The 12380-nt window shown below is 39.4% G+C and overlaps 1 pseudogene; it reads left to right on the top strand.

The window, feature by feature from the left end:
* The window catches only part of LOC114923940, a 90897-nt pseudogene that overhangs the window by 9957 nt on the left and 68560 nt on the right, over positions 1 to 12380 (top strand).

Consider the following 12380-nt stretch of genomic DNA (forward strand, 5'->3'; position numbering starts at 1 on the left):
GAAGTCCCCCCAGGTGAGGTTTATTTCTGAGAGCACAACCTACAGTCAGATGTCAGAGGTGAAAGCCATAGAGTTCCTGTTCCTGGCTAGCCTTGAGAAAGATTGCTTCTCTAGGCTTGAAGAAGATCGCCTGTGCTAGCTTTCTAGCTGAGTCTCGCCTTTCAGCACTGCAGATAAAGGGAAAGCTATGTGGTCACAGGCATGGTGGGGCAGAGAGAGGCCAGGGGTGGTGGTGGGGGTGATGATAGTGAGGGAGAAGGAGAAAGCCAGTGGGGAGAGGGGAGGGAAAAGGCCAGATGGTGTGGGGGGTGAGGGAGTGTAAGCCAGAATGCTGGCTAGGTACAGAAACCTGGTATGAAGAAGCAAATTTCCACGCAAGATCAAGGAAAGATAAAACTCTTTTATTTCTGAACAGAAGCAGAAGAGGATACATCTGGATTTCATATTCAAGGAACACACCAGAAATCAGGCTGAGTTATTTTTATACAATTTACCACAGTAAACCAAGAAAATTGCTGATTGGTTACAAAGTTACATGACAGTCACATATGTGCATAAGAAAAACTATCCCATAATACACTATTAATAGTTACTCCTAGTTCATTACCTTAGTTGACTACCCTGGATGTGTTCTTTACTGTGCTAATGATAAATCCTTGTCCAGAGGTTCCTAACCACTGCTTTAAGCAGGTCAGGTCACTTTCTTTAATTCTAGTAATGGGCTTGCTGGCAATGTATCTCAACTGAGTGTTAAAGCCACATTCTGTTAGGTAGCCTGTAAGAGATATTTGTGGTCAGCCTATGGAGTTCTTTTTTATATATATAAACAAGTTTTATTAATTTTCCAATTTTACAAAAGTCCAAGTATTAAGGAAGCAACATGGTGATTGGGTAGTCCATAATCCAATAACAAGCTCTTTCATACATATGTCAGGTTATATCATCAAAATTTTCCTCTCTATTTCCCTTAATTATTATATCACATTCAAATTAATACATTGCTAGTTATAACTCAATTGGTTAAGACATTTATCAATATATTTTAACTTATACACATCCATGTCCTGTTTTTAAACTTTACCTAATTTCAATTACAGTATTCCAGTTAGCTTAATATCCAGAGTACTTAGATTTCGGGTAGCCCAAAGTTCCCTTAGTTCATTACAAAATAGTTGTCATATCTAAAATACACTTATTTACTTGAATAAATTCTTACTTTATTTCACAAACATATTCTATTTCTCATCCTAGTACCTCATCACTTACCGTACTAATAAAATAACCTTTATCATCTCAATCCAACTTCTATATTATAATTTAAAACTATTATCATAGTGACTATTTTTTATTTCCCTTATAAGTCTAAATCCTAAGTATTAAATCAGTTAGTATCATTAAAAATTTACAGGAAGATAGTTGGGAAGCAAAAAAGGTAAGGTAAGGTCTTACCCAATTCCTCCGCGGTGCTTTCATTGTGTTTGGTAGTGCTTTTGGCTTTTGGCTGGTATGGCTTAGTGATCGGCCATGTTAATGGCTGATCTTTTCTTCGTCGGTCCAAAGAAGCTGCCTTGGATCAAACGGAAGGGCTGCTGCCCTTCTGTGATCTGTCGAGGGTCCTCCTCATGGTGGTCGCCCCTCCAGGGCAACTTTTAACCCTTTTCAGGGTCTTCCAACTAAGGAAAACCGGAGGGCGGAGAGACCACTCTCTCCGCACGTCCACTAGTGCCGCAATCACAAACCGGAGGCCAGCCTATGGAGTTCTTGTGGTCAACCTTTCTAGCTGTTGCTGGCAGGTGTTAATTTCTATGTTGCTTTTTATAGGCAAAGGCACAATTAATAATTCTGGCTAAAATTAACTCATAGCATACAAAAGCCTCTAATGATTAATAAACTAATAAAAATTAGACAAATTTCCTCTCATCTTACAGGAGAAGGCCAGACTTCTCAAGGCCTGAGGCCTTCTGGCAGCTGAGGCCTTCGGTGGGTGGGTGGGGAGAGTAGAAGGCCAGGCTTCTCAAGAGTGGAGATGGGGAGGTAAAAGGCCTATGTGCCACTGGACCTAGCTAGCTGAGGTCTTCCAGGAGTGGGTGGGGGACAAGGAAAAGACCAGGCTTCTTGGGAATGGGGGAGAAGGCAGAAGGCCCATGTGCCACTATGTGTAATATGAAGAGGCCTTCTGGCCCAGGTTTCTGTGTACCAGTGGGTACCAGGTCTCCCAAGACCTCTTCCATGCAGTCACTGAGTGAAGCAACCACCTGGGGGTGTCACTGACCATAATGACTTATGATCAAAATTCCAGGCTCTATTATGGTAATAGGTTGAGGACTACTTGTATAATATACTTGTATAAAGTAAGGTTCTACATTTAGGCAAGAAAAACTAAATGTACAGGTGTAGTATAGGGGGTACCTTGCTCAATAGTAGTAACTGTGAGAGGGACCTCGGAGTCCTAGTGGACAATCACTTAAATATGAGCCAGCAGTGTGCTGCAGGTGCCCAAAAGGCCAACACAGTGCTAGGCTGCATTAACAGAGGGATAGAATCAAGATCACGTGAAGTATTAATACCACTTTACAATGCCTTGGTAAGGCCACACTTGGAATACTGCATCCAGTTTTGGTCACCATGATGTAAAAAAGATGTTGAGACTCTAGAAAGACTACAGAGAAGAGCAACAAAGATGATTAGGGGACTGGAGGCTAAAGCATATAAGGAACGGCTGCTGGAATTGGGTGTGTCTAGTTTAATGAAGAGAAGGACGAGGGGGGACATGATAGCAGTGTTCCAATATCTCAGGGGCTGCCACAAAGAAGAGGGAGTCAAGCTATTTTCCAAGGGGCCTGAAGGCAGGACAAGAAGCAATGGATGATGAGACTAAATTATAAAACTCCCATTTGGGCGATTCCAGGACAGGTGATAGAGGGGGTATCTAGAGGAGTTAATTTGGATAATAGTACCTATAGGGAATTACTTAGTTTGGTAGGACAGGATTGGCAAATTAAATCTTTAGCGGATTTGAAACAAGAAAATATTGTATATTCCTGGTTTTATTATAATCAATTGTTAATGAGGTGGAGTTTAGATCAGAAGGTTGGTATTACTTTGGAGGATGTGAATTTGATTAAACAGATTAAAGATCCAACCCAAGCACATATAAAGAGAATTTATAATGCTTTGATTGAATTGGATTCTGAAACGGAACTAGTTAAAGATTGTATGATAAAATGGGCTCAAAATATTCAAGAATCGATTTCATTGGATACATGGGAGACAATTTGGGTTAAAAATGTAAAATTTACTCAAGCCCAAAATTTAAGAGAAAATTTTTATAAGATGTTTTATAGGTGGCATTTGGATCCTCAAAAATTGTCATGCATGTATTCTAATTTACAGCCCAAATGTTGGAGATGTGGAAGTTTACATGCAACTTATTTCCATATTTGGTGGACGTGTAGGGAAATAAAAGCATTTTGGATCAAGGTTTGGTGGAATATTCAAAATATTTTTAAGAAAAAGATAAAGTTCACACCGCAGTTATTTTTATTAGGAATTATGGGAGATTTGGATGCTAAAGAAATGAATCTGATGTTAAATCTTATAACAGCTGCAAGACTATTGGTAGCTCAAAACTGGAAGACGGATTGTTTGCCTACTGTAGAAGAATGGTCTCTTAAAGTGTCAAATTTGCATTTTGATAATCCTATCCAAGCCTAAAGGATCCTTCAAGCTTGCTTCTGAGGAAATTGCTGCTCTTCCCTTTCACATGCATGAACCAGTGTATTGTTTGTTACCCTTTCAGTCATTGAAAAGTACTAGAGGATGTAGAAGTTAAAATATGTGGCGTACAATATGTGTTAAAATCCCTTTTCAAACAACTTTTTGCCCACTTGATTGAAGTGAATCCTGATGTATTTCCATAAAATATTGATACCCTGCATGAAAAAAGTAAAGCTCACTTGCTCTAAATAATGATTCAGGAGAAAAAGAAATTAATTGATTTTTGGAAATACAGATAAGACCTGGCAGCTCTTCAGTGTGTTGAAAGAAAGATCTTCATCAGGGTCCAGTCCATGCCAGGAATAATCAAAATGGAGACTGCTTTAGAAAGAAGTTTGTAGTTTATTGAAGAGGAGAGCCAGACAGAAAGATGGCTCTGGGAAGGCTGACCACATGTAGTAGGGAGTGATGGGTTTTTATACCTTCTTGCGCTTTTGTTTGGAGTTGTTTCTGTGGCATGAACTTTGGCCTGAATGTGAGTGTGCCTTTCTGGTATTCTGATGTTGGTGGGTTAATCCTATTATGTCCCAAAGATCATATGCTGCATCCCTGGGGGTGTGGCTGAAGGCTATGTCCTGTGTTGGATTTCTTTGGTGTGAGGGATTGTTGATTCTAGGGATCTTTGTCTTTCTAATCCAAGCTTCCTGGCTCCAATCTTTCTGACAAGATTATCACATCTGCATTTCTGCAGACCTGGTTTCTGTTTGGAGCAGAGAGACTGGGGGGGGGGGCTAGTTTCTGCCTTTAAGATCCTTTGGGGAAATATAATATTCTGCCTTTTAATATTCCCAAAAATATTTCTTTCTCTGGGTGGGGCACTGACTTCCCACAATCCCCACTTTGTACTATAACAGTGTGGGTGACACACTTTTTACTGGCACAAGATTAAAAATTGGTCTGGTCAGGAAGACTTGATAAACAAGCTTTTAAACTCTTAATGAAAAAAAGGGAAGACACTAATAGAAGCAGCAGAAAAAGATCCCTCCAGTGGCCCCAAAAAGGGGAAGCCTCTCAACCCATAAAGATCTAAAAGTCAGGGCAAAAATTTTGTTAGATAGAAAAGAAATTTATAGTGTTCAATATTCTGTGCCAATTATTTTAGATGTTTTATGCCACTTTGAGCTTCCAGTCAGGTTTGCACATTCCTCCAAAATTCTTCAGAGTCATGGTTTGCCTCAGTACATAACCACTAGCTGCCCATTTTCAAGGGTTGCTTTCTGAGTCTGCCTTAGCTCTTAGTTCAGTGCATCCAGGTTTGTAATGTCCAATTGAGGTTAGCCAGTATGCAAGCCTGACTATTAATCTTTCTTAAATTGCACATAGTGAGCCCTAGGACTCTCACTCTGAGTCTACCAGTGCAACATATTCAGGGCTTGGGTTTTGGAGATCTTTTTCCTGCTACCTCCTCAGTGAGAGCATATGAATTGCAAATCGCCTGAGGGGGCCTGGTTCCCTCCCCCTTTGAATTTGCAGGAAATTGTGCATGCAAAGCTTTAATGCCACAGAGCAAGAATCAGTCTGGAGCTTTACTGAAGGTAGGTGAAGGGGTTAGACTCAGTATGATTCTGAATGGTGTGTGTGCATGTGTGCATGTAGCTACTCATACAAAACAGGCAATACAAGCATTCTGGACAAATTTTCCTCTCACCAGACAGAAGTCCAAGGTGTTCAGTACTTGCTGTGCCAACCATTCCCAAATGCCATCTCTTCATGAATCCATTCAACTGCTTAATTACAATACAAATGAGACAAGAAAGGAAACCTTAAAATGAGTTTCTGCCTTTCACCATAGTCTTTCCAGTTGTCTTCTGGCACTTCATGTGAGGGCCAATGGCTCCAGGACTCCTTCCTTTCTCCGCAGCTTTCCCAGGCATCTGGGGAGGGGGGGAATGGTAGGACTTGGGAAGATTTGTTCCACTCTGGTTGCATGGTGGCTTTCTAGTGGATGGCTGGATTCAAACTCTGGCTCAAATGGATGGAGGCAGCATCTGGGTCAGTGTGGTCTGCTTCCAAAGGTTGTGGGGGTCATCTGTGCAGGACTGAAAGACATGAGAACAGGGTCCCCTCCCTCCTTTCTGGGTGGACTCTCCCAGGAGTCAGACTTAGGCATGGAGAACAGAGGATAAAAAAGTGGAGAAGTGGGAGGGCAAGTAGCTTGTAGGCAGAGTTTGAAAAGACATTAAGGTTAACATTGCAGATGTTAAATAAACAAATGAAACCCACTTAAACACATACAGTAAATGCAAGAATGAAACTTTTTTTGTGATGAGCTTAAAATCTTCCCTCCTAACAAGAGAAGGCAATAGGGAACTCAATTCTCTTCATCCTATTTTGCTGGCCAGGTAAACAGGGTGAGAGTATTTTAACTTTCTTTTCCTAGCAGGATTTCTCTAAGGATTAGGGACATTTAACAGTTAACAGTTACCTTATACACAAAGACTTTGACACAGACACACATAAAGACAAGGGAAAGAGAACAGCATAGGAAACAGAACTCTTAGTTTTACACCTCCTGGTCATTCCCATCATAAATCTCAGTTAACTCAAATTAGGGAAGGCACAAATCTTAAACATATTACGTGGTTGCATAGAAAGAGAGAAAGAAAATCACTATTCCTATATTTTATTTTCCTTTTCCTTTTAAGTACCTTTATTTAGCCAACTGGTTTTTTCTGCTTCATCCCTGAGCAGAATCCATTCCTGCATAACTTGCATGCACGCTTCTTACTCATTCCCACCTGGGCAGGCAATTTGGCCCTGCCCCAGGCATTCATTCGTCTCCCTACAGGAGACCCCGCGATGAGACTCCAAGGCTTTCTCCTTGGTCCCTCACAACCTGTGGAACTACATCACCCACAGAACTACACCACCCCCAACAGGTGGAGGTACCTTCCAACCTGTGGTAACCCCTCATTTTTTCAGGAAAATGGCCTGGGAGGGCTCTGTCCGTCAAGATTAATTTAGAGCACGGGTACCTCCTTTCCAGAATAGGGCTCTGTGATTCTTAGCTAGTTGCCCAAATCTGCTTCTCTCACTCGCATTTCCATTCCATTTTCACACAGCCTTTCCCTTTTCCCTAACAAAAGGTCCTGCACTCTGGCCAAACCTCCATGCTTTCCAGGGTCTGTCACTTGAACAGATCCTTTCTGTGGTTAGGAAAGGCCAGAGACAGCAAAATGCAACTGCGATTGGGGAAAGGATCTTCTCATTCACACACACAGACATACGCACATTTCCCTTGCTCCCCTGGGTTTTCTTTCCAAAGCAGCCCTTGAGCTCAAACTCAAAACTCCCTTTACTATCCTTGCTCCAAATGGGCAGGGCCTGGGAAACCCATCCACAGACACAAAAGGTCTGCTGCTGGCAAGATGGGGCTTACCCAGTCTCAGTCCACTGCAGAGGGTAGCTTGGAGTCCCATCTGGGGTGCCAAATTGTTGAAAGAAAAATCTTCATCAGGATCCAGTCCAAGCCACGAATAATCAAAATGGAGACTGCTTTAGAAAGAAGGTTGTAGTTTATTGAAGAGGAGAGCCAGACAGAAAGATGGCTCTGGGAAAGCTGACCACATGTAGTAGGGAGTGGTGAGTTTTGATAACTTCTTGGGATTTTGTTTGGAGTAGTTCCTGTGGCATGAAACTTTGTAAAAGTTTTTATTAGATTTTTTTTACATACATTCAGTAATAATTTTTCAACCAATGTGCTGTCTGAGTTTACATTCACTAATACATATTTAATTCCTAATCCTTTATTCTTTCCTCTAGCCATCGATAAAATAAGTCCCAAGTTTGAAATATTCCGTTTCTTCTTTTTCTTTCAGTCTCATAGTCAGTCTGTCCATCTCTGCGCATTCTAGTATTTTTTTTATTATTTCTTCATCTGATGGCATTCCTTCATTTTTCCAGTATTGCACAAATATAATCTTGCCGCTGTTGTGCCATGCAAAATCAAATATAAGCTTTGTTTGTTAGTCTTTTCTGGCATTATACCTAATAAAAAAAGTTCAGGTTTAAAATCTACATGTTCTCCCAAATCTTTTCTAGCCAGGTATGTATGTTTTTCCAATAACTCTTTACTTTGTCACATGTCCACCAAACATGATAATATGTGCCTGACTTATGTTTACATTTCCTACATCTATCTGACATATTTTTAAACATTTTTGCTAATCTTGCTGGTGGCAAGTGCCATCTATAGAACATTTTGTATAAATTTTCTTTGTGGGAAGTTGACATTGTCAGTTTGTAATTTCTTTCCCATAAATTTTGCCATTTTTCTAATTCTATATTATATTCAAAATTTTTCACCCATCTTATCATTGTTTCTTTAACTTGTTCGCTTTCCATTTTCAAAGTTAATAGAAAATTATACATTTTCTTAATTAGTTTCTCATAAGAAGTTAACAATGTCTTATTGAACACAATTTGTTCCTTGTTAAAATCCATACAGTTTAACATCTTTATCATATCTAGCTTGCATTTGTAAATGTGCCCAACATGATAGATTGATACCCTGATTTTCCATTTCTTGCTTAGATTTTAAATTACCTTCAGAGTTTAGAATATCTCTATATGTCCAGATTTTTTCAAAGTTCACTAAATTTGGGTGTACAAATGCTTCCATTGTTGACAACCACCCTGGAATTTTCAAATATATTTTACATTTTATTTTTCCCATGTTCTATTATTATTATTAATAATAATAATAACAATAATAACAATAAATAAATAAATAAATAAATAAAAAGTCAGAAGGGACCTTGGAGGTCATCTAGCCCAACCTCCTGCTCAGGCAGGAAACCCTATACTATTACAAATAAATGGCTGTCCAGTCTCTTCTTAAAAACTTCCAGTGTTAAAGCATTCACCATTTCTGGAGGCAGGTTGTTCCACTGGTTAATTGTTCTAACTTAGTTCTAGGTTGCTTCTCTCCTTGATTAGTTTCCATCCGTTGCTTCTTGTCCTGCCTTTAGGCGCTTTGGAGAATAGCTTGACTCCCTCTTCTTTGTGGCAGCCCCTGAGATATTGGAACACTGCTATCATGTGCCCCCTCGTCCTTCTCTTTATTAAACTAGACATACCCAATTCCAGCAACCGTTCCTTATATGTTTTAGCCTCCAGACCTCTAATTATCTTTGTTCCTCTTCTCTGTACTCTTTCTAGAGTCTCAACATCTTTTTTACATCCTGGTGACCAAAACTGGATGCAGTATTCCAAGTGTGGCCTTACCAAGGCATTGTAAAATGATATTTGTTCTGTTCTGTGCATTGGTAAGGCATTGAAACGAGGTAGGAGTAACAACAGTTGCTTCTTTATTCAAGCTTCAACAGAACACAAAATGGCACTGATCCCTTTAATACCCTTTTGCAGGGAACAGCGTCAGCCAATAAATGCAATGTATTTTCCTGGTTTGCGCATGCGCAGTAGCCTGGAGACAGCCTGTCTGGCCCAGGAAGGGCATGTGGTCTGCCTGGGTCTCTCTGCAGCTTCCTGCACCTGCTCTGTCAATCACAGGCCCAGGACATAACAGTATTAATACTTCACGTGATCTTGATTCTATCCCTATGTTAATGCAGCCTAACACTGTGTTGGCTTTTTTGGCAGCTGCAGCACACTGCTGGCTCATATCTAAGTGATTGTCCATTAGGACTATACCTGTACATTTGGTTTTTCTTGCCTAAATGTAGAATCTTACTTTTTTCACCATTGAATTTCATTTTGTTAGATAGCGCCCAGTGTTCAAGTCTGTCCAGGTCTTCCTGTATGTTAAGCCTATCTTCTGGAGTGTTGGCTATTCCTGCCAGCTTGGTGTCATCTGCAAATTTGATGAATTCTCCATCTATCCCCTTGTCCAAATAGTTGATGAAGATGTTGAAGAGCACTGGGCCTATGGGCACCCCTCTACACACTTCCCTCCATGTAGATGCAGTTCCACTGAGGACCACATGCTGAGTACACCCTGTCAGTCAGCTACAAATCCATCTGGTGGTGATACTGTCTAACCCACATTTTTCTATCTTATCAAGTAGTAGGTTGTGGTCTACTTTATCAAATGCCTTACTGAAGACCAAGTAAATTATATCCACAGCATTCCTCTGGTCCCCTAATTTTGTCACTTGGTCAAAGAATGCAATAAGATTTGTCTGGCATGATCTGTTTTTTACAAACCCATGTTGGCTTTTAGTAATGACTTTGTTTGCCTCTAGGTGTTCACTGATTCATTATTTGATTATCTTTTCCAGAATCTTCCCAGGTATTGAGGTCAGGCTAATAGGTCTGCAGTTTCCTAGATCTATTTTTTCCCCTTTTTTGAAGATGGGAACTACATCAGCTCTTTTCCAGTCCTCTGGTAGTTCCCCAGTGCTCCAGGATCTTTGAAAAATATAGTTCAGTGGTTCTGAGATCACATCTGCCAGTTCCTTGAGAACATTGGGGTGTAACCCATCTGGTCCTGGTGATCTGAACTCGTCTAGGCTAGATAGGTGCTCACTTACCATTTTCTTGTCTATCTTAACTTGTGTTTCTAATCTACTTTTTATGGTACTGTTTTTGATAGGTTGGACTGTTTTTTCCCTTTGTGTAAAGACAGATGCAAAAAATGAGTTAAATAGTTCTGCTTTCTCCCTGTTGCTTGTCATCTTCTTGCCACTTTCCCCCACTAATGGACCAATCATTTCCTTAGCTTTTTTCTTGTTTTTTACATGTTGAAAGAAGCTTTTTTTTGTTATTTTTGACTTTGGTCGCGAGCCTTACTTCATTTTGAGCCTTAGCTTTCCTCACTTCATCTTTGCAGGCTCGGACTATTCACTGATATTCTGCTTTAGTTATGTGCCCCTCTTTCTACTTTTTATACTTGTCCTTTTTATCTTTCAATTTATCAGAGAGTTCTTTATGCAGCCATGCGGGTTTCTTTTGAGAGCTGTTATTTTTCTTCTTTGTTGGTATGGTGCTAGACTGGGCTTTTATTATCTCACTTTTCAACATTTCCCAAGCTTCTTGAGTTGTTTTCCCCTTGAGGATTCTCATCCATGGAATCCTTCCCAAGCTCTCTCTAAGTTTATTGAAATTAGCTCTCTTAATGCATTGTTAATAATGCATGTCTCATATAATGATTTTGGAAATATTTATGAACTTTATTTTTCCCATACCATAAAAAAGCGTGCCATCTCAATTGTAAATCATTTCTAAGAGTTATCCATTCTTTTACCCATGTTAATACAGATGCTTGATAATATAAAACCCACTCCGGTAGATCAAGTCCTCCATTTTCCTTGGCATCTTGTAACATTTTCATCTTAAATCTAGCTTTCTTTCCTTGCCAAATAAATTTCAAAATTAGGGAATTTAAGTCTTCAAAGAATTTTTTCTCAAGTTTTATAGGTATTGTTTGAAATAAGAATAAGATTTTCAGTAGTATGTTCATTTTCACTGTACCAATTCTTCCTAGTATTGACAATTTTAAGTTTTTCCATTTTTCCAGATCCAGTTTTATTTGATTCAATAGTTTTGTGTAATTATCTTCTTTTATCATTGAACATCTTGCTGTTAAATGTATTCCCAGATATTTCACCTTTTTAACTATCTGCAATTCTGTTTTTTCCAACATTTGGGGGTTTTTTTGTTTATCTGTAAGGTTTTTAACTATTACTTTGGGTTTTTCTCTGTTTATTTTCAGTCCTGCCATTTCTCCATATTGTTCTATCTTTCCTAATAGTTTAGGAATCATCTCCAAAGGTTCTTCTAAAATAAATACCAAATCATCAGCAAATGCTTATAATTTATATGTTTCGCCTTTTATTTCTAGTCCTTTAATTTCTATATCTTGTCTAATATTTCTATTTAAAACTTCCAGAGTAAAAATAAATAACAATGGAAATATTGCATCAACTGCTGCTAGAACTGTAAGTTTTGGGAGGACCCACCAGGAAAGTAGCTAGGCCCTGATTGGATCTCAATTTCATTTATAGTGTATTTATTTTGTATTTAAACTCCATTTCAACTCTTGCCAGAGCTGCTTGGGACGTTCTATATTGCATCAACTGCTGCTAGAACTGTAAGTTTTGGGAGGACCCACCAGGAAAGTAGCTAGGCCCTGATTGGATCTCCATTTCATTTATAGTGTATTTATTTTGTATTTAAACTCCATTTCAACTCCTGCCAGAGCTGCTTGGGACATTCTATATTGCATCAACTGCTGCTAGAACTGTAAGTTTTGGGAGGATCCACCAGGAAAGTAGCTAGGCCCTGATTGGATCTCCATTTCATTTATAGTGTATTTATTTTGTATTTAAACTCCATTTCAACTCCTGCCAGAGCTGCTTGGGACGTTCTATATTGCATCAACTGCTGCTAGAACTGTAAGTTTTGGGAGGACCCACCAGGAAAGTAGCTAGGCCCTGATTGGATGTCCATTTCATTTATAGTGTATTTATTTTGTATTTAAACTCCATTTCAACTCCTGCCAGAGCTGCTTGGGACGTTCTATATTGCATCAACTGCTGCTAGAACTGTAAGTTTTGGGAGGACCCACCAGGAAAGTAGCTAGGCCCTGATTGGATCTCCATTTCATTTATAGTGTATTTATTTTGTATTTAAACTCCATTTCA

Source organism: Protobothrops mucrosquamatus, unplaced genomic scaffold (genome assembly GCF_001527695.2).
Source record: "Protobothrops mucrosquamatus isolate PMUCROS unplaced genomic scaffold, P.Mucros_1.0 scaffold_294, whole genome shotgun sequence".
Classification (NCBI taxonomy): domain Eukaryota; kingdom Metazoa; phylum Chordata; class Lepidosauria; order Squamata; family Viperidae; genus Protobothrops; species Protobothrops mucrosquamatus.